The sequence below is a fragment of the Bactrocera neohumeralis genome, chromosome 6, assembly GCF_024586455.1.
Source record: "Bactrocera neohumeralis isolate Rockhampton chromosome 6, APGP_CSIRO_Bneo_wtdbg2-racon-allhic-juicebox.fasta_v2, whole genome shotgun sequence".
Taxonomy (NCBI): Eukaryota; Metazoa; Arthropoda; class Insecta; order Diptera; family Tephritidae; genus Bactrocera; species Bactrocera neohumeralis.
Window position 1 is genome coordinate 58377912 of NC_065923.1, and position 21769 is coordinate 58399680.

Here is a 21769-nt window from a genome sequence, read left to right on the forward strand (position 1 = left end):
TATGTTTGTTAAGAAATAAATCGGAGAATTAAATTTTCAACAACTATAGTTTTTTTCGTAGGCGTATTTATTAAATAATAATAGTTTGTGATATTTTACTTTACTATCCTCCCGTTTGATCTTGGAGTAATCTAATATATGCATGTATGTACATATGTACATACATATAAAATTTTCGTGTCATGGTGTACGTTATTGAACTCCTCTGAAACCGCTCGACCGATTTTCGTGAATCTTAGCGTGCATATCGGCTAGGGTGGAGAATCGGACAACATCTATTTTTCATCCTCCTAAATGTTAAGGGAAATTGGAAAATTACCAAAAAGTAACATTTTTCCATACAAATTTGTTTTCAATTTTTGTTTGTTTTGTTTTTCAATATTTTTATTTGTCAAATATTTGAATCATTCAATTTCGGTCGCATGCTTTTTTTATTCTGCTATATACATATATATAAGAAAGTTGTGTTAGGTACACCATTTATAACTCAAGAACGGCTGAATCGATTTAACTGAAAATTGGTGGGAAGGTAGCTTAGAACCAGGGTAAGGACATAGGATACATTTTATCTCTTTTTGTCAAAATTTAATTCAACTCATAAATACAAAGATTATATTTCAAATCATCCTCCTTTCCTTGAATATATGCGTACAATTTTAAACAGATTCTTCCTCAAAACGAATACAATTGCTAAGTATTTGGAATAGTAGAAAAGAACTGCAACCAAATACGCAGAGAAATAGATTATAACTGGCTCAGTAATCCAGCCGATTTTTTCGTCTTTCCACGCCTGAAAACCGGTTCACCATGTGCAGCCCACTAGAATGACTGTCGGTTGAACTCCAGTGAGAAATGATGGAGCTATGTTTCTATTGTCACACACCGACGCAAAAATTCGGTTTTATTTCAAACACTTCTCAGAATCAGTTATTCGTTGTTCTGTTGGATTATAAACTTGCGAGGCAACCACTTTATACAGAGCTTTCTCCTCTTTAAAGCATCATTGTCCTCGGTTCCCCAAAAAGCAATGCTTTATTATTACACGAAATGCTTTATGATCCATTTTTTTGTAAACTAACACAAGTTGCTTCAGAAAAATGCTATATCTTATTAACGAATAGTTATAATGCAACTAATAGAAATCGTATAAATGGTAGTAGTAGTATTATCTATGTATCAGCCACAGCGAAGCGTGGACGGGTCCTCTAGTATTATATGTATATGTTATTTGTGTACAGTGGATTTAAAAATGCATTTCGACTAAAATTTCACGCTCGTCAATTCGTAAATCTACATTCTTTTCTTACATAAAAACACTTCTTCGCATAAAAATACACCAGACGTTCGGAGGCGCCTAAAAAGTTTTTTAAAGGACGTTCCGTCTCTTCTGCCTCTCTCTTTTTTCCAGACGTACTTTTCAAAACACCTTTTCAGGTAATATAATAAAGAGAAGCTATATATGTAGATTTGAACAATAACTAGATGGAAAATATTTAAGTGACCCTTATCGCTGGATGAGCACATAAAATTTTATAGTTTTCAACATTCAATTGTAAAACACCAGAAGTGAAATTTAAATAAATCCACACTACCCACTATGATATGAATATATTTATAATGATCAGCAACAGCAAACATGTTTATGCCGGATTATTTTTCAACCAACTACATATTTTACATATAATTTTCTATTTTTCTCTTTATATTAATTTTATTTATGATAGTTGGCATTAATTTTGAACTATTTAACTTTACGTCACAATCACCCGAAAATCAGAGTTTTATACGAATGTACACAAGTATATGTATGAGACGGTAGATGTGTAGGTATGTACGAATTTTGTTTTAACACACTGTAGGACCCTACCCGTGCGATCAGCAAAATAAACTAAATGAAAAATTAATTTATGCCCCAAAAATCCAGCGTTTGGCAAGTTTATGACGTATGCATTAAAAAAAAAAAGAAAATTTAAGGCATTAAATTAAAAGCTACACATATACATATTGAGTATGTTTTAATAAAAATTAAACTACCTTGAGCTATAAAATGAAAATTTTGTTTCCTTACTAAATATTTTTGTTTTAGTTTAACTGATGCCAGACACACACATTCAATATTCCCTGCCTTCTTAAGTGTTCCTTCTAAGTAGACACCGCAAAGTTGCCTGAACAAGTAAGGAAGGGCTAAGTTCGGGTGTAACCGAACATATTATACTCATTCAAATTGAAAGGATCAAAACCACGGAAATATGTTTAGGTATGAGAAATTTCACGTAGGCAAAAGTTTATACTGATTAAGAAACAACGTTAACATCGGCTGCACTGAATCTTTAATACTCTTTACAAATGCAAAAGATTGTATATATGTAAGTATATAAGTGATCTGATCTGAACAATTTTCCCTTTGCAAAATTTCGTGAATGTCTCGTCAAACGAAAAAGTTTTTCGTACAAACACTTGATTGACAGCTATTTGCTATATTGATCCGTCCTAAACATTTTCTATTGTCTTAAACAATAACCCATGCCAAATTTCGTGCAGATAACTTGTCAAATGAAAAAGTTTTCCAAACAAGCACTTGATTCTGATCGTTCAGTTTGTTATGGCAGCTAGATGTTATGGTAATGTACAGCTCCTTGGGAATAAAAGGACCTGTCAAAATGTAAAATTTGTAAATAAACTAGGTTTAAACCCGTGGCTCCTCTGTATCTATTCCGCAATTTTTTGTTTTGTTACATTTTCTATTCAGTTTGCGGTGCGTCGTTCGCCCATCAACTAACTAGTAGCTAGTGATATTATAAATGCCTTGCCGGTATCACATGGTGTGTCCAAAAAAACGCCTTGTTCACTAACAACAATCAGTATAATCCATATTCATATGTATGTAAACTAAAATTATTGTACACTGTCTGTAGCTGCTTGATGTTATATTGTTTTTTCAAAGTAAAAAATATTCAAATCATTCTTATGAATATTAAACACATGCTTATGGCATACATAGGAATTGTTTTGACTTTTAACTTAAAACTTAAAAAAATAGCCTATGTTCGTCACCTGGCTTTAAGCTAACTCCTCACAAATACCTTCATACGTTCTTGAGTTATAAATTGTGTAACCAACACGAATTTCTTTTGTATATATAGATTGCAAAATCGACGGTGACAAATAACTTTTCACGTCTTTCCGAACGTTCGAACATTCTGCGAGTACATAACAAAATAGCGTTTAATTTTTATATACATACCAGTGGCTTAGCTACAACTTCGGGCGCCCGGGGCCAAGGATGTTCTGCCGCCCCCCTTTATCTACCTACCTACAAGTTTCATGAGGTGGTTCGAACAAAAGTGAATTTTTACAAAATATCTTCGATATTAAGTAAATAAAATTTAGGAACTAGAAGCCACGCAATTTCTGAAGTTCCAAAATTCTCACAATACGGTTTTTGAGGAAATTGATAGTAAATTTACAAGACATCTTATTAAAAGCCATAGAAAAAACCCATTTTCGCCCTATATCTTGTACACTTTTGACACAATTTTCAGGAATTTTTGCCCGAATTGGAGTTTTTAAATACCATTTTTGACAATTCGAACAACTCGTTATCTTTTATAACAAATTTTGTAAAAAAATTTGTTGAAGTATTTTTCTGAATATTAAAAAAACAGCGAAGATCGTTTTGTCACCCCCAAGATGTTGCGCCCGGGGCGACGGCCACCTTCACAATCGATGTTATCGATCAAACAGTGACAGCAGCTTTTGGTCATCGGTCGTAAAATACAAAGAGCAAATATTAAATTTTGTTTTAAAATTGGTAAAACGTTTACTGAAACATTTCAAATAATGAAAAAAGTTTATGGTGATCAGTGCCTATCCCGTAGTAATGTGCATGAGTGGTTTAAGCGATTCCAAAAAGGTCGTGAGGACCTCTGTGACGATCAGAAGTCGGTCGTCTTCAGAAGTCAAAAATAAAGACAATGCTGATTTGTTTTTACGATTCCGAGGGTATTGTGCATACACCGAGAGTTCGTCCCACCTGGCCAAACGATTAATGCTGTGTTTTACCTTGGTGTTATGAAGCGTCTTTTGTCACGCATTCGTCGTGCTTGACCACAATACCGTGAGGCAGGGTCCTGGCGCCTGTTGCACGATAATGCGCCGTGTCATCGGTCGACGCTTGTCACTGATTTTTTGACAAAAAACTCCATATTAACCATTAATCACTCACCCTACTCACCTGATCTGGCACCCTGTGATTTTTACCTATTTGGAAAACTTCATTTGCCCATGAAAAGACACTGGTTTCAGGACATTTCAGCTATCCAAAAGGCGACGACCGATATTCTCAAGAGTATTCCGAAAAATTACCTTAAACACTCATTTTAAATGCTAATTGACCGGGCTAAACGCTGTATCGAAGCACAAGGAAACTACTTTGAATAAAAAAATATAACTTTTGAAAAATATTAATTTTTGTTTTTTTTTTTTAACAGTCCTGTTTCTTTTGCGACAGACCTTGTATATCTTACATATTGAGCGATATAAAATCAGCCGGGAATTTAAAAATCTTATATTATGACGATATCATCATTTGTGTTTGGAATCAGATGGAATTTAAAATTGTGTTATGTGGAAAGTAGGCTTTGATAAAGTCCAATTTCGCTCGTTTTCGCACTTTAACATAGTTAGGAAAATGTTACCTACCGAAAATGGCTGAAATAGGTCGAGTATTTGACATCGGCTCTTATAAAGGCTTCTTGTACCATCCCGAATGTAAAATTTAATTTCTATGATGCATTTAGTTATTGATTTATCGCCCTTTTATCCATGTCGTCCATAAAATCATATTAATATGAACGATATATCATATATAAATATTTGTAATTAATGCAAGCCGAACAACTCGAAAGTTTGATCCCCCAAATCGTCGTCAACCAATCCCCAAGATATACATACCTTCTACTAACTTATTATTAAGTATTTAGGATTGTAAAATATTAAAACGAATGTAAATAATTAGGGATAATCAAAGTATTTTCAGTTTGTCGATCTGAAATTGTACACATGTTCTTTTCTATTCAACTGGCTGTTCAATTGTCGGAACCGTCGATATCGGACTACTATACCACATAGCTACCATCTAGGGCGGATCCATGGGGAGGGAGCTGCGGAGAGTTCCCTCCACCCAAAAGTTAAAAGTTAAACGTTATTTCCATCATAAGTAACACTCCGGGAAGAAAAAGACTTGGAGTTGCAAGTACAAAAGTATATAATTAAACCCCCAAAATTCTACTCTGGCCTAACTCTGGCTACCATACAACCTGGCCGATCAAAATAAAGTACTTGTACACTGTGAAAATGGGTAATACTATGTTCGGACCGACAACGAAAACGTGTTTTCGTGGAAGAAACTGGTTTTCGTACGAAAACACAAGAAAACTTGTGTTTTCGTCCATGTAAAATCTGTCAAACGAAAACACAGTTTTCGCTGAAAACTACTTGAAAACTTACATTCCACCCATTATAATCGGTGCCTGCTCTAGTTTAATCGATGTTTTTGGAAGACATATTTTGCCGGCCCTAAATCGTCACTTGATATTTGTCTACTTTCCATATACAGATACAGCTGTGACTTGATATTCTCATAATAGGGGGATTATCTTGCTCTTGCAAAACCTTGCCCTGTGCAGAAATTGCAGAATTTTTCAGAAAATTATTTGAAATGGCTGTAAAATATGTCAGACCAAAACCCATGTTTATTTTCGTGCCGTCATACATATATCACTAGATTCTGCAATGGGTACTCTCTTGGCCTTGCATATTTCGGTATAGCATTTTTGCATTTTGTGTCATCGTGCAATCTTGCAATAACAAGAGAATGCCGTTATTGATAGTTGTCAGTGAAAACTCATCGAAAACACACATTGTCGGTCCGAACGAATTAGATTCCACAACATACAAATGTGTTTTCAAAATGTTTTCAATGTCGGTCCGAACATAGTATAAAATCAGATAATAACATGCACACTTCTTACGAAACGGTTATTTTGAAAACCATTAAAAGTTACAGAGAACTCACCGAATATATGCGGTACAACCATTAAATTTTACAACTAAGATGGTATGGAAGGGCTTTATAAGAGCCGGTGTAAAAAATGGAAAATGAGCGATATTTATCAATCTGTGAATTCTAGTATTTAAATCCGACGAAGAATTCCCTTAGCACCATAAAGGGCCGGACCGAGACAATTTACTTTACGTTCCTTAGCAAATGCCAATTCTGCGCCCCTTCTAAGCCTATTTTGCAAGAACATGAAAAACTTGAACTTGGTGAACTTTATAAAATTATTATGGTTATTTTATTTAAAAAAACACTCATATTCCAAAGACTATACCCTTATTACGATTTTCAACCACTGAGTTGAATTAAGTACTTCGACTATTTTCGGTCGAAGTTTTATTGGTGTTGCCAACCTTAAAAATGAAGATTTGGCAGATAATTAAACAGCTGATTTTTTAAGGAATAAAAAAATTTAATTCAGTTACTGCTCAAGGTGATTAAATTATTTCATTTAGCTTATATTACGATGACAAAAATAAGAAAATGCGAGTCAGTCAAATCCATTTGAACTCCGTAATAACAACTAAGTCAAAGTTTTACTGACAATTAAATTCTTTTTAATTAAGGTTTGTTTAGATTAATAAGTTATTTTCGTTTTAAAAAGGAAACATCTTGTTTTTTTCTAAATTACACTGTGGAACATTTTTGGGATTATTGTCTGGGGGGGGTGAGAAATTCCAAGTCAGGGTGATGGTACTAGGTCAGTATAGTAAAACCCTCAAAGGGTTTGGCGTTCGTATGTGTGAGTTCTTTCTATGACCCCAAATTCGTTGTTTATTTCCGCCAAAATCTCCCGGATCAGCCTTGCTTTTTTTGATGATGACTCTATCAACAAGTTCCGTTGCTTTTTTAACAAAATTGATGGGTTTGTATACCATTTTCCTCGAACGAAAATTATGTAGATCCCGGAATGACATCATATAATCGTCACTTGAGAATTGTTCAACTATTATTATTCAGTGTAACTTGAATCCACTTCAATTACGCATCGAACCACATTTGGTAATCAAAAAGATGACAAGAAATATTATTGTAGCAACCGTTTTGACTGGAAATTTTGATATAGAAATGGTCCCCTTGCCTCTTGCAGATTTAAACTGATTTTGAAAATATTTATAATAAAAAACTGTAAATATTATAGTTAAAAATTAAGAATGATCTACTCTCTTTCATTACCACAAGTATTATCAATTAACAACTTTGAAAATTAATAATTTCTTTCAAGTTAAATATAAAATTAATAAAATAAAAAAATATATATGTGGTAATATATGTACATATGTATTGTGAATTGAACATCTATTTATTTGTGCTTAATAACAAAGCGAAGAAAATTAGTATCAATTATTTTCAAATTTGAAAGTAATCCACAGGGTTATTCTTACAACGGAAATAACGTTTTCGTTTTTATTGATAAATACAATTTTACTGTATTGAATATGTAATAATTAATATATACCTTAGCCACAGCAAAGCGTGGACAGGGTCCTCTAGTTGACCTTTTACACCTTAAGGTATTTTCCTACTTGTTGAATATAAAGTTTTGCAACACCTGAAAGTAATTCCCTGGCCTGTTTAAATTACATTTAATATTACAAAAAAAAATTGGTCAAAAAAATATTTTTTTCGCTTCATACGATTAAAAATTGGTTGAAAGTCACCTCCACGAAAGGCTTTCCATGTTTGTGCTCTTTACAATTTACAACAAATATATGAGTTAGTTTAAATCATTAATCTTAATAGTTAGATAATTTTAAATGCCCTTTCTATTAAAACAATTTTGATACTTCGAAATGTGCCGTAAAGTTATTTTACCGACACCAAAATACTGAACACTCTCTCTAACACCTTCAATCAGTCCATTTAAATGTTTGACTAGTTGATAAATTGTTTGCTTACGATTTCACACTGCTCCGCCCTAAACAAAAACGACACCAAATGATGTTACGTATGTTCCTTAACTGTTAACTATCACTTGCTAACAAAGTTTCTGTTGAAGAATCTGGCAACCACATTATTTCCCCTTTGCAACAACAACGTTTTTCAGTTACTCTTAAGAATTTTATAATTCATGTGTTCAGCTGTTGATAAACTATTAGTTTGAAAAATCATATTTACATTTAACTCGTGTTCTGTTATTCATTCCGGTTCCCTGCGGTAAAATACGTTTACACCAGATTATGGGCCCAGGACCTATGTACATACATACGTCAGAATAAATATAAATATAATTCGACTTTGCTTTCGTCGCGTAAAGTGTTCGTTATATTAAAATATAATAATATGAGTTCACTATATCAAATTGAAAATTTGGATGATACCAACTATGATACGTTGTGCACACATGCAATGTGTTCTGGTACACGCATACATCTGGACTGTGGTGATTTTGCTAAGCCAGAAGATGCGCTATTGTTGACCAAGTGGAAAGCCGAAACGCGAAGTCTTTGGCAACAATTATGTTAAGTGTAAAATCTCACAATTAGGGTATGTAAAGAACTGTATACTGTACCAGTACATTAGGAGCATGAAAAAAACTAAAAAATGTGTATAAGCCCAGTGACACAATACGAAAAGTAAGCTTATACAAACGGCTACTCAGCCTCAGTATGACTGAAGGGCTAGATATTAAGTTAAGTGATGAGCTGCTGGTCATCATTTTATTGTCCAGTTTGTCGAGAAATTTTGAAAACTTCATCACTGCGATGGGATTGCGTGATTCATTTCGAACGTTTGAAATAATAATATTGAAGCTATTGTAAAAGTACGACAAGCAAATCCAAAAGGAGAAGTAAAGCATAATTTTAATTCGAAGAATAACCGAATTTTTCAAATCATTAGTCAGCTGTACGTTTTTCAGTGACACCGTCTTTGACAAACTTTGAGTAATGGTGCTCCTTTGACATAAAAACGGGAAAAGCTTAAGAAATAATTCCCATTGCATTTTTGTCTTAACTCTATTACAAATTATAAAATAGATAAAATTTTTAATTTTGCGCCAAAAAATAGAGATAGTTACGAAAACTTAAAATGTTACTTGCTGTAGGATTTTCAATGATACCAATTGTAAATAAAAAATTTATATTCCGCAAAAAGTACCGCTATAAAGTGTTGTCAAATATGCAGAAAACTTGAAAATTTAGAGTAGTAAGCTTTACGTGGCCATACATACATATATTTGACTGCAAGAGTGAGCATTCTTGTTTCGGTGTAGCAGCAGGGAATGTTATGACTTGGCATCAACGCTATGGTCACTTAAATTTTTGAAGCCTAATGCCGGCCATAGGAAAAATTTAAAGCTTTATTTTAGAAAGACGGGCAAGCAAGCAGAGGGCTTCGGAGATGCACATTGGGGCAGCAGCGTAGATGACAGAAATTCCTATACTGGCTATGTATTCACTATGGCAGGTTGAGATTAAAAAAACAGGTTATAGTTGCTTTAAGCAGTACCGAAGCTGAATAAGGAGAAAATCATTGTTGTTGAAGAATCTGGCAACCACGAATGGCCATTTTATAGTTATTCCCCTTTTGCAACAAAAACGATTTTCAGTTAAGGTTGGTACGCAGCTCTCAAGTAATTGCTCAAGAAAAAAAATACATTATTTCTCAAGTAACTTTGACAGCTGGTTACGCATTGTGAATGATCTACATTAGAAGAGCAAGAGAGAATAAACAAAGAAAACAAACTTTGTGCGTAATATGTATGTGTGTATGTGTATGGTAACATAAATATTTTCATTGAGATTTAAGAAATGTGTTTGATGATTGGTAGGTTTTATACAACATTTCAAAATGGAATATACTTCATAATAATGATTTCAACTAATTTAGGAAGAATTTGACGATTACTTCGAATTTCCTTCAAGAAACAATTGTTGAATTGATGTTTCTTCGCAAAACCAGGTTTGCCATATTCACATTTTACTGAAAAAAATAATCAAAAATTAGTACTAGATTTCTTGAGAGCTGCGTACTAGCACAAGTAAATTTATCGCAGGAACGTTTCTTGACCGTTTCTTAAGCGTTTTTTTATATGAAGTTTTTACGTTTCTTGAGAGCTGCGTACTAAGCTTTACTCTTAAAAATTTTGTAATTCATGTGTTCAGTTGTGAATAAACTATTAATTTGAACAGTAATATCTACATTTGACTCGATTTTTTTATAATAGCTGCTATCAAACAATAAATAAACCTACTAAAAGTAGCTCACAAAACCGGCGCGAAACCAAATTTTAAGGAACGACATACATAAATAATTTTTAAATATGTCAACAAAAATTTTTTTGGCTTTTGTTTGTCATAAATGCGAAGTATTAGCATTTACAACAAATCTCATCATACTGTAATGAGTTGTATTCTTTAGTTGTTTTATATACGGTCCTCGAACCGGCCGGCCGATTGCGTTGTATGTTGCTCACAACGTGTCTTTGTCTTTTCCCCATGTTCTTGCTCTCTTCATCTTAGAGTTATTGACAGTCGGAATCTTAACCTCATCGACTGCAATATTAAGGTCAAGTCTGAACTCCTTCGTCCAGTTTGTGAACATGGTCGCTATGGATTTAGTGGGAGATAGTGTTAGGTTCGGTGCAGGGAGGAAGCGAGAAAGGTCAGAGAGATAGCCGTTTTCTTTTGAGCACATGCCATCGATTCCATTGCTCGACGTCATTATCGTGCGATCATCAGCATATGAGGTGTTAGAAATTCCCTTTGGTGGTTGCTGGAGTTACGATATGTAGAACTTAAACAATAACGGGGAGAGGCCATGCGGAACCCCTTGTTTAATTTTCCTCAGTTTTGAGTTTTTACCTCGAAATAGTACGGAAGATAGACGACCGACCTCTTCAGTCCTGGTGGGAGAGTAGATTTTTCGATGTCCTCAAGTAACGTTATGTGATAGACTGTGTCAAAGGCTTTTGACAAGTCCAACGCTACAAGGATCGTCCTTTCGTAGGGTTGTTTCTGGATACGACCATGATTTATCTGGGTATTTATGGCATATTGCATTGCGTGCTGGTACTGTGCACTTTTCGGAAGCCATGCTAGCGATTTGCTAGGTTCAGGTGGTGTGAAGGTCGGGAGTAGCAAGGCCTTGAGTGTCTTCATTACAGTGGAGAGGAGAGTTATCGGACGATAGGACTTCCCTTTGTTGGGGGATTTCCCAGGTTTCAGTAGTGGGACTACTGTTCCAACTTTTCCCACATTGGGTATTTCAAGAGTGGTCAGCGACAGGTTGAGGACCTTGGTGAAGTAGCTTACTTCCGTCGAGCCTAGATGCTTTACATCAGCGTGTTAATTCCCTCAGGACCAATAGATTTGGATGATAACATGTCATCCTTGTAGCCGGTGCTTGTTGGGCATGCATATTCGATTTATTTTTCGACCCAAACGAACAACCACAAAAATTTTTCGAGGAAAATGTAAAACCGCTACAAATTCAAAAAATCATCTTCAAATTAAATATATGCAATATGGAAAAGAATTCATATTTCCGGTATATGGAGGCTTAAAAAGTCGTATTCCGATTTTGTCAAATTTTAGACTTGCGATGGCATGCCTGCAATCTTTGTGAAAAGTATATATATATATATATATATATATATATATATATGTATGTATATTAATTATATATATTAATACTAGAAAAAACGTTAACTTCGGTTAAATCAAAGCTATAATACCTTTCCCAAATACGAAATATTCGTTACAAAACTTGGTTTCGATCGTTCAGTTTGTATGACAGCTATATGCTATAGTTATTCGATATGAAAAATTCCTTCAAACATTACATTATTACCTAAAATAATAATTCATGCCAAATTTTGTGAAGATATATCGTCAAGTAAACAAGTTTTACATACAAGCACTTGTTGCCCATCGTACAGTTTGTGTAACACCCGGACGGCTGTGACGGACTAAACAAACTGTCTTCTTTCCTTTCCTTTTTTCTGCCTTCCTTTCATACTTTATTTAAATATAACTTCTATTAATTTTTGTAAGCAATAACTCGCGAGAAAAGCCTTGGTCTACAAAAGCTTCAATTTTGGCCTTTTCGACATCAGAAAGTACATCTGCTCGCCCCATATTCTTTAAAATGACTTGAAATCGTTCTAAAAATTTTTTAGATACTACAAATAAGAATTCACAATGCCGCAATGCAATATGCATCTATTCAAGAGAGGCAAATTTAAAAGCAAATTTTTTGAGTTGTTCATTAAAACACCGTATATAAACAAAATTATCCCATCTTTAAAACCAAGTTAAAACGAAGCTTCTGCGATGTCTAAATGAAGAGACATATGCTCGAATCTTAAAAATAAAATGTGTGAATTGGGATGAATTTAGTTACATACATAGGTAGTTACAGTGTCAACGAAAGCGTAAACAGTAAAGTAATTTTTGAATAAAAACTGAAATTAACTGTAAGTCTTAATAAAAATAAACACACATTTTGGCCAAATTGAAAATATCTCAAATATTGGCTAATATATGAATACTATCTAATTTGTCAACCAGCTGCTTTGCGATTTCAGGCGCATAGTTTTCAAGTGCACTGCAGGCTTTGCAAGGCACATTTTACTTTGAATGAAAAATATGACCTTAGTTTATTGCAGATTATACGCATATAGGCAAATTCGGGCCGCTACACTTAAATTTTTTATTACCTTAAGGGGGGAGCCAGCGTTAGAAGCTTCAAAAAATCGATTTTTTTTGAGGATTTTTTGGGAGGGAAAGAAATAATTTATTAAAGCGAAATTTCTAGAGTTTATAGTTATATATTTAGACATCATCCGAAAATTTCTTGGATACTAAATCTTGATATTCTTCCTTTGGGAAGCAATTGTCCAAAGCATTTGTCGGACAGCGGGCAGGATACAGGTAGCAATTTTTATCGGAAACAAAAAATTCAAGGAGATTCATATCTGTTAATAACTTATCTGTTAGTCAAACTAAGTGAAAATTTAAGAATTTTTAAAAAACTGAAAAAATTGGTTTTTGACCTCAAAAATTTTACTTTATGTTGTTTAAAAATATATTCAAACATGATTTTTCTTAGCTTAAAAAGAAGATGATTTAATGCTAACTAAAAAAAAATTTGCCCCAATTCCATACGACGTTTCGTTTTTTTATCCTGATCGCCAATTAAGAAAAATCGTGAAAGAGAAAAACCGAGAAATCGCGCGTCAAAGTTTTCGGTTTCTGCCCAAGCGCTCAAATACATATGTATGTACATGTGTACCTGTAAGGCGCTCGGTCACAATTTCCCTTCTAGCTTCGACAATATTTCGAATTCCTATCTATAACTTGGAGGACATATTCTTAGATAATATTTTTGAAGCTTCTAAAGACGGGCTCCCCCCATAAGACTTACACAAGTCCACTGAAAAAGAAATGAATGGGGGAAAAGTTTATGTAAACATATTAGAAACGAACATAAAATGCATAAAATACAGAGTAAACTAATGTATCGAATTAAAAATAAGTAAACACAAGATAGTTTTTGTTAATTTAGTATAATAACATAAAATAAATACTTTTAACGTAATAAATCACCGGACCACTTGGAACTTCGATTTTGTTGAAGAATATTCTATCTGCGTACACCTGTTCTTAAAAAATTAGCAAGTAATGAGAACTTCAGTGATATTTTTTGAAAATCCCGTTAGAATTCCAAAAAAAGGTTTGCCATTAAGTAGTTTGGACATTTTAGAGACAATTTGATTACTTTTTCTTTTCTTTTTTGACATGATTTTTTTTGTCTATGAGCGAAACCACTGTGCACTGCTCTGCTATTTATTAACGCGTATCTGTGCTGGCTCCTGGGGTTTTATATTATTTTAGCTTGAAGCCTATTTTATTTCAAATTAATTCTCTGAATATTAGAATCACACATTGTCATTGACAGAATATACCGTACAAATATTAGCCGACAAAGCAAGAAGCATTTACGAAATCTGCTGGTAAAGGTCATAAGTACACACATGTATTTATTAATTTCAAGTATATTGAAAGGACTGAATCTTAAACACTAAGTGTGTTGCCAAAATGTTTCATTGTAATTGTTTTTCGTAGTAAGTCATACAAAGAAATTGCGTAAACGCAGATTTTTTCCACAATGTACATATAGTATGTATATAATAAACTACTGCATTGCAGTTGCCTCATTGGAAAAGATCCAAAAATCTTATTAATTTATAAAAAGAAATTCATATTGTAAATTTATGAAATGCACATAATAAAAAGAGCAGCATATATGTATGTATGTATGTGTCATATACACTGGTGGCCACAAAATTAGGGACAAAATAAAGTTGAAAAAACACGCGTTTCAGTTTAATGTTTTTAGCATTAAATTTTCACCTAGATGCCCACTGTAAATTGCAACGGTATATTATATAAGTGCACAAAAAGGTAGCACGTGTTTGAGTGAAAAGTTGAGTTTGCGGAAAATGATTATTTACAAGGAGCTTTTGGCTCAAAATCTATGGTTCACAATGCTTTGATTCATTACGGGAGTACAGGAAGTACTGGGTATAAAATAAAAAAAAAAATTACCCAGAAAAATACCTCAGAAGACGATCGTATAATTTTTAGAATTAGCAACGCGAATCCTTTCTTAACTTCGAGGCAAATTCTCGGCACGAAAGGATCAATTGACCAACGATGTACCAATACAAACCATCAGACGTCGTCTTCGCACGTGTCAAACAAAAACTTAAAGAATCGTATTAAATTTGCAAAGGAGCATATCGAAAACCCCTTAGATTTTTGGAAACAAATACTATAGAGCGATGAATCCAAATTTAACTTGTTTGGATCAGATGGGAAACAATTTGTTCGACGCCCGCCAAACATGGAACTTCAACCTAGATGCACTTTAAAAACGGTTAAGCATGGTGGAGGCAGTGTTATGGTTTGGACTGCATTTTAGTAGTGCGATGTAGGTCCTATTCGACGGATAATTCAAAGAATGGACTAATATTTATATAAATAATATATATCGATATTTATATGATCGATTACAATTAAACCGTTTGCAGAGGAACACATGCCGAAACCATAAATTTTTATGCGGGACAACGATCCCAAGCACACTGCTAGGAGTGTTAAAGCTTGGCTTTCGTACGAAAAAATTACGGTTTTGGATTGGCCTGAAATATGCTGACTAATTATTTCAAAATGTCAAGGAGAAATGGCAGAGCATATCAATTGAACGATGTCAGCGTTTAATTGGTAGTCCGCCTAGAAGATGTCAAGCTGTGTTTGAATCAAAAGGCTATCCGACAAAATACTAACTTAAAACAATAATTCATAAACAAATTTTTATTTTTTTTAGTATTATTTTTAATATACTAACCAAAAATCTGAAGTGTCCTTAATTAGTTTACCAAGTCAAAATATATATATTTGATTCATTTAAATTTTCGTTAAATTTTCAATAAATCGATGACTTAATAAATATGATACTTCAGTTTGAAAAAAATATGTCTCTTTTCTATTATAAAATAAACCAATGTTTTAAAAGAAAACGGAGTGTCCTTAATTATGTGACTACCAGTGTATATATACATATAAATTTGAGTGGGTAACAAATAATTTCAGTGCAAATTGTTTTTTTCTTATGAATTTTATAACTCAATGAAAAAAATCATTTTAAATTGCAAAATTCAAAATTTCATAGGAAATTAATTAGAAAAATAAATGCCTTAAAAAACTTCAATCGTTAATATGTTTTAAAAAGGTATGATTATGAAAAACTTGTAAGAGACCGTGGTTAGTAAGTTAATGCCAAGGCTGCCTCCGTCCCGTATGATTGGGATGGTATGGTAAATGCAGGTTGAGATGACTCTATTTTTGCGCTGGTCAGCTCTGAACGCACACCTTGGGGCCATGAAAGGCGCCTAGAGACTAAAATTAATCTACCACTAGGCCCTCGAGCTTGCGTCTGCCTCACAGCCGAACCCTCCACCCCTGAAGAAGTCGAAAAGATAACGAGTTACTGCCAGTATATATTCACTCACGACTGGAAAGTGATCAAGCTGGAGAGGACTCAGGAAACTTGTCGAAAAGCGCTCATACTTCTATATAACAAAACCTTCAGTCCTCTTAGCGAAACCAAGGGGTCCATAAACTATGGCTTCGAGAGGGTGATTCTTCGGATCCTCACAAAAGAGGCCAGAACAGATGGCTTTTGCAAATAACACTACTTCCATGTATTATCTTGAAAATGAGGATGGTTATTGGACCCCTGGACGCTCATTCCCACGGAACCGCGTACACTACAAAAGTTTAATAGGGGCACACCGAAAAGTGGAGTTCTGTCTTTTTTACCATGGATCTTAGTAGTTAACACGTTCTACTCGGCGGTATTTTTTATAGTTCTTTCTAAAACAAAACAATTAGAAATGTACCGTTAAATGAACAACTTGGCAGTCTTGTGCACACAATGTATAGAAACATAGATAAAATGCTAAATAAAATAACTCGAGGGAGGAGGCTTTCGGTGATAGAGGCGTTAACAGAAGGTACCTCAATGTGGTATCTAGCTGGACAGAAGGAAGCGGCTTAGTTGTCAATCCAAATAAAACTGAACTGGTTTTATTTACTAATATTGAGCTGAGTGTGAGGAAGGCATTGGTTGCCTTATATTGTTGTAAATGAGCTATTGGGAAGCGATGGGGACTCTCATCAAGAGTTGTGATTTGGCTTTACAAAACAGTTAGGCCAATACTGTTCTATGGTGTATTTGTTGGGTGGAAGCGCTCAGTGAGACAACACAAGCGAAGCACTAAACAATGGCACTTAATGCCATTCTATACATAGCACCCTCGGACATAACAGGCGAATGTTGCAAAGGTGCTATCAGACTCCGGGAAGCGAGACACATTAAGTGGGACCCTTCGATAGCATCCTTGATAACTTGGACACCGGATATATCAAGCAAGCATTGAAAACGATAGCATTATTTTTTTCTCAAGCTTATAAAAGATTTTGAAAAATCTATAATTTTGTGAAAAAATTAAATTGAAAACGTCGACTTTACAAGTGTCTTATAGTGAACTTTCGCTCGCAGTTATGGCCGGAGGCCCGCCTCCTAGTGGAGGCTATTATGGGATTCTGGATATGGGTCCCCCAGCCAAAAAAAAAGAAAAACTCAATAAAAAAAAATACTTAAACTTAAACAACCCAAAAATATTTCCTACCTTAACCTCAATTATGGAAAATCTATATAATAATAATAAAAACATTGACAACCAAAAATTTGTAGTCATCTAAGGTACAAATAACGAAAAGCCGCTAAACACATACAATATTTTTCTCTTAACAAAAGCGCTAAACGGTATCGTTAGTGAGAACAATAGAAAACTAACAAAATTTACACATGATGGCAATATATGTACTCGTTCTCATTAACAACAAAAAACCGCAGACATTTTAATAAAAACAAAAAATCTCTCTAATATATGCAAAATTACTTGTGAATACCATACAAAACCTTATACGGTCAAAGATGTCATAATTTCCTACAGCATTAACAAACCTTTCAGAAAAAGAAATAACAAGGGGCCTTAAGGATAAAAATGTAATCGAAAAAATAACAAATAATAGATATGTAAACACTCATTTGCATATTCTATCATTTGACTTATAGCTAAAGACCTAAAATATGGTTTCGAAACTATTCAAATCAAACCTTAAGCCTATACAATGCAGAATATGTTACGTTGTCAGCAGCACTGAGGTAATAAAGTGCACTCAAATTAGATGTATTAACTGTAATTCTCAGCATAGTTCAATAAATAGAAAATGCACAACTTATCTTAAAAAGCAAGAAATTCTTATATATTATACAATAAACCGAACATCAATTAAAGAATGTGAATAACAACTTTTCACCAGACTGCTTCACAAAAGAAAACCCAATAGAATCACTGGACATAACCACAGAAATAATCAAAGCAAAAACAACAACAACTAAAAGCAACGAAAATTTGCAAAACTAAACAAATAACAATGGTAGACACATAATTTGTGACATGAAAATTCGTATGTGTTTCTAATGCAGTTTGATACCCTGAAGTCAAATCCAAAAATAGTGTATTTCTATCCACAGATATTCTGTAACCTGCTGCTTCACATTTTACAATACATAAAATTTCATTATGGCTATGTTCGTAAATGCATCATGACGCGCATCATGACGATTGCATAACAAACAGAACGTTCAGAAATGCAATCATTGCAACACTGCAATAATCAAGCGTTCAAAAAAGCAACACTTCTATCAACTGTCATACATAATTTCTATCAAAAAATTGTTTACTGCATTTAACTACGATGTCTGACGAAAAGTAAGTGCAAAACTGTTTTATTTTAATTTTTGTATTGTAATTTAGTTAAATTATGTTAATAATAATTGTATAAATTATTTTATTTTTTTTTTTTTATTTTATAAAAGCTTACATAATAATACAATTATTATACAAACTTAAGAAAATACGCAGCACTAGCATCATGGGCTATCGGCCGACTGGTTATGTTATATGCGTCGAAGAAGGTCGCTGTCTTTCAAAAAGTTGTAGATTTTCGAAATGTTGTTGTTTGAGGGATCCATCAATAAAATTATTGGATCAGTATTATTGAAGTTTGACAGTCTATGAGTTTGAAGTGCTGGACAATGTTGCAGAAGATGCAATAGATTTAAATCTGAATCACAAAATGGGCATTGGTTGATCTGAGTGCCATTTAGTATGTGAGCGTGTGTGATAATGGAGTGGCCAATGCGAAGTCTGATATATGGAATGATATAATTAGATGAAAGCGATGACGGAAAGGATGGTTTGATACGATTTGAATTTATTCTAGAGTAGTGGTGTCTGTAATTCATCCAATCAAGCGCCAATTTAGTGGATCTTTGTTGAATAATAAGCCGTTTTATATCACTCTTAACAAACAAGGCAGATGTAGTTGTTGGAGTGATGCACACCTCCTTAGCCACCGAGTCCGCAAAAGTATTTCCAATGATTCCAGAGTGACCGGGTATCCACATTATTTTTAGTCTATGTGCTAACGAAAACAACAGCGATCTAATGCCAATAATGATGTCATTGTAGTTACTGCGGTTTTTTAAAGCTTGAAAACACGATAGACTATCTGTACAGATGATGAATTTACCAAGGTTTTGTTGGGCATACTGGACAGCTTTGAGAATACCCGTAGCTTCAGCGGTAAAAATTGAACAAAATGGAAATAATAAACCATACGATATTCTTTGTTGGTTATCATCAACTACAGCAAAAGATGTATGCGACGATTTGGAGCCATCAGTATATATAAACTGCCAACCAAAAGATTTGAAGTGCGCAGATAATTCCAAAAATCGAGATTTATACACAGTGCTTGGAGTGATGGATTTGCGAAGAAAAGTAAGATCACTAATGAAAGAAGATTCATTTACTTTCCACGGTGGAATATATTTACTGCAAGGCAGCAATATTTTAAGCGGCAACTCATTGGTTTTAGCAAACAAAGCACTTTTAAAAATAGAAGACGGTATTTTAGGAGACCTCTTTCTGCAAAGTGATGATTGAAAGTCCTTTTTTATAGTAAAGTTCGTGCTGAGTATGAGTTTTGAATAAAGCTTATTTAAGCTATCTTCCACTGCATCTTTTAGAGAAGGTAGGCCAGCTTCCGTCAGTATGTTTTTAATTGGCGATGTTGGAAACACTCGAAGAGAACAACGAACTGAAGAATGATAGGGCGCAGCAAGCATCTTTAGATGATTCTTAGAATGATGTCCATAAATTTCCAAGCCATAATTAATTACAGATGAGATGAGGGCTTTAGTGACGTTGACCAGTAAAGCCGAGCCGATGAGTGAGCGCTTACATGAGAGGTATTTAATAATATTTAAATTAACAAAAAGTCTTTTTCTTATATACTGACAATGTTTCTTAAATGTATACTTAGAGTCTAATACAATACCAAGGAACTTAATACTATCTGTACACAAAATGTTTGTATTATCAAATGTGAGCGTTGGGATAGTACATTGATGTTTTTTACAAATATGAAAAAGTTTCGATTTAGGAAAAGATATTGATGTGCCTGAAGTAGAGGACCAACGAGAAAGACGCAATAAAATTTCAGAGAAAGTAATTGTTACTGAAGTCAAATTTGAAGTTTTTGAGAATAAAATTAAATCATCAGCATAAATCTGATGCCGGATAGTAACAAAATCTGATAGAATGGTACTGATTTCATCAAATGCAATAGTAAATAGGATCACCGAGAGCGGTGACCCTTGTGGGGTACCATTATCTAATGGTAGAACAGAGGATGAAACATTGGATATGATAACACTTAATTTACGGTTGGATAGGAAAGATTTGACAAAGTTAAAAATACGAGAACCCACTCTCCACCTACTAAGCTGTCTTAACACTACATGAATCCCAATCCTGTCAAATGCTTTTAGGAAATCTAAAGAAAGAATAGAAACATGATTTTTGTGGGACAGAGTATCAGAGATAAAGTGATCAAGGTGCAGGAGAGCATCCAACGTACCCTGCCCCCTCTTGAACGCAACTTGGTTGTGCGAAATGAGATTATTAGATTGAGCATACCAGGCGAGTCTAGTAGCAATAATCTTTTCAATCAATTTACCAAGGCAAGGAAGAAGGGAAATGGGACGATAACTGCTGACCACACCAGGAGGTTTACCAGGTTTTAAAATAGGAATAATCGCGCTAGTCTTCCAGAGGACAGGGTAGTTGCCACTGAGAAAAATACTATTGTAAAGTTTGACTAGACGGGATATAAGGAATGGAGGAAGGTGCTTGATGATAAGGTAAGAGATTTTATCAATGCCAGGAGTTTTGCCCTTGACTGACGAGAGGGCTAAATTAAAATCAAGTTCAGATATATCGGCATCTAAATATTCAGCTGATTGAGATAAGGTGGAAGGAGGAAGGTAAGGAGAGCAAAGAGAAGAAAGTTTACTAGAGGAAAAAATCAGAAGAGAAATTGGAGTCCAAAGAAATATTGGAAAAGTGGGTGGCAAACTCTAAGGCTATATCTTTGGGATATAGTAGAGTGCCCCGAGGAGTATTTAAATAAGTGATAGGAGAAGAAGGTAATAAACCAGCCAGTCTTTTCATATCAGTCCAGATTTTTCTAGAATCCGAAGAAGAAGTGATATTATTCGTAAATTCTTGGAAACAATGAACCTTAGCAGCCTTAGCTTTATGGCGAAAAAGTGCATTGGATTTTTTGTAAGCTATTAAGTTTGCACTAGAACGTAAACGTTTAAATTGATGCCATGCGATCTGTTTCAGATTTCTTAGTGCAGAAAGCTCATTATTCCACCAAAGAGGAGCAAGCTTGACTGGTTTAGAAGAAGAAAGGGGAAAAGAATAGTTAGAAGCAGAACGTATAATTTTTTGGATTCTAGAAGCCTCTTGATTTATATTGGAAGAGAAGGGGAAATAACGTGAATGCGAAAAACAGGCTTCTTCAAACCTATCCCAATCAGCCGAATCAGTTTTAAACCGAATCCTGGGCTTAAAAAATGAATGAGGGCGAGAAGTAGATATTTTGGAAAGGATGGGAAAATGATCACTGCCATGGAGATCATCAATACAACACCAGGATA

General features: G+C 34.2%; 3 protein-coding genes across 6 annotated transcripts in view; all 3 read right to left on the minus strand.

The window, feature by feature from the left end:
* Nucleotides 1-21769, minus strand: part of LOC126762375 (flightin) — an 81653-nt gene that overhangs the window by 44231 nt on the left and 15653 nt on the right. The window lies entirely within an intron of this gene.
* The window catches only part of LOC126762368 (neurocalcin homolog), a 72054-nt gene that overhangs the window by 34473 nt on the left and 15812 nt on the right, over nucleotides 1-21769 (minus strand). The window lies entirely within an intron of this gene.
* Nucleotides 1-21769, minus strand: part of LOC126762372 (neuronal calcium sensor 2) — a 66972-nt gene that overhangs the window by 29549 nt on the left and 15654 nt on the right. The gene's annotated exons all lie outside the window — the stretch shown is intronic.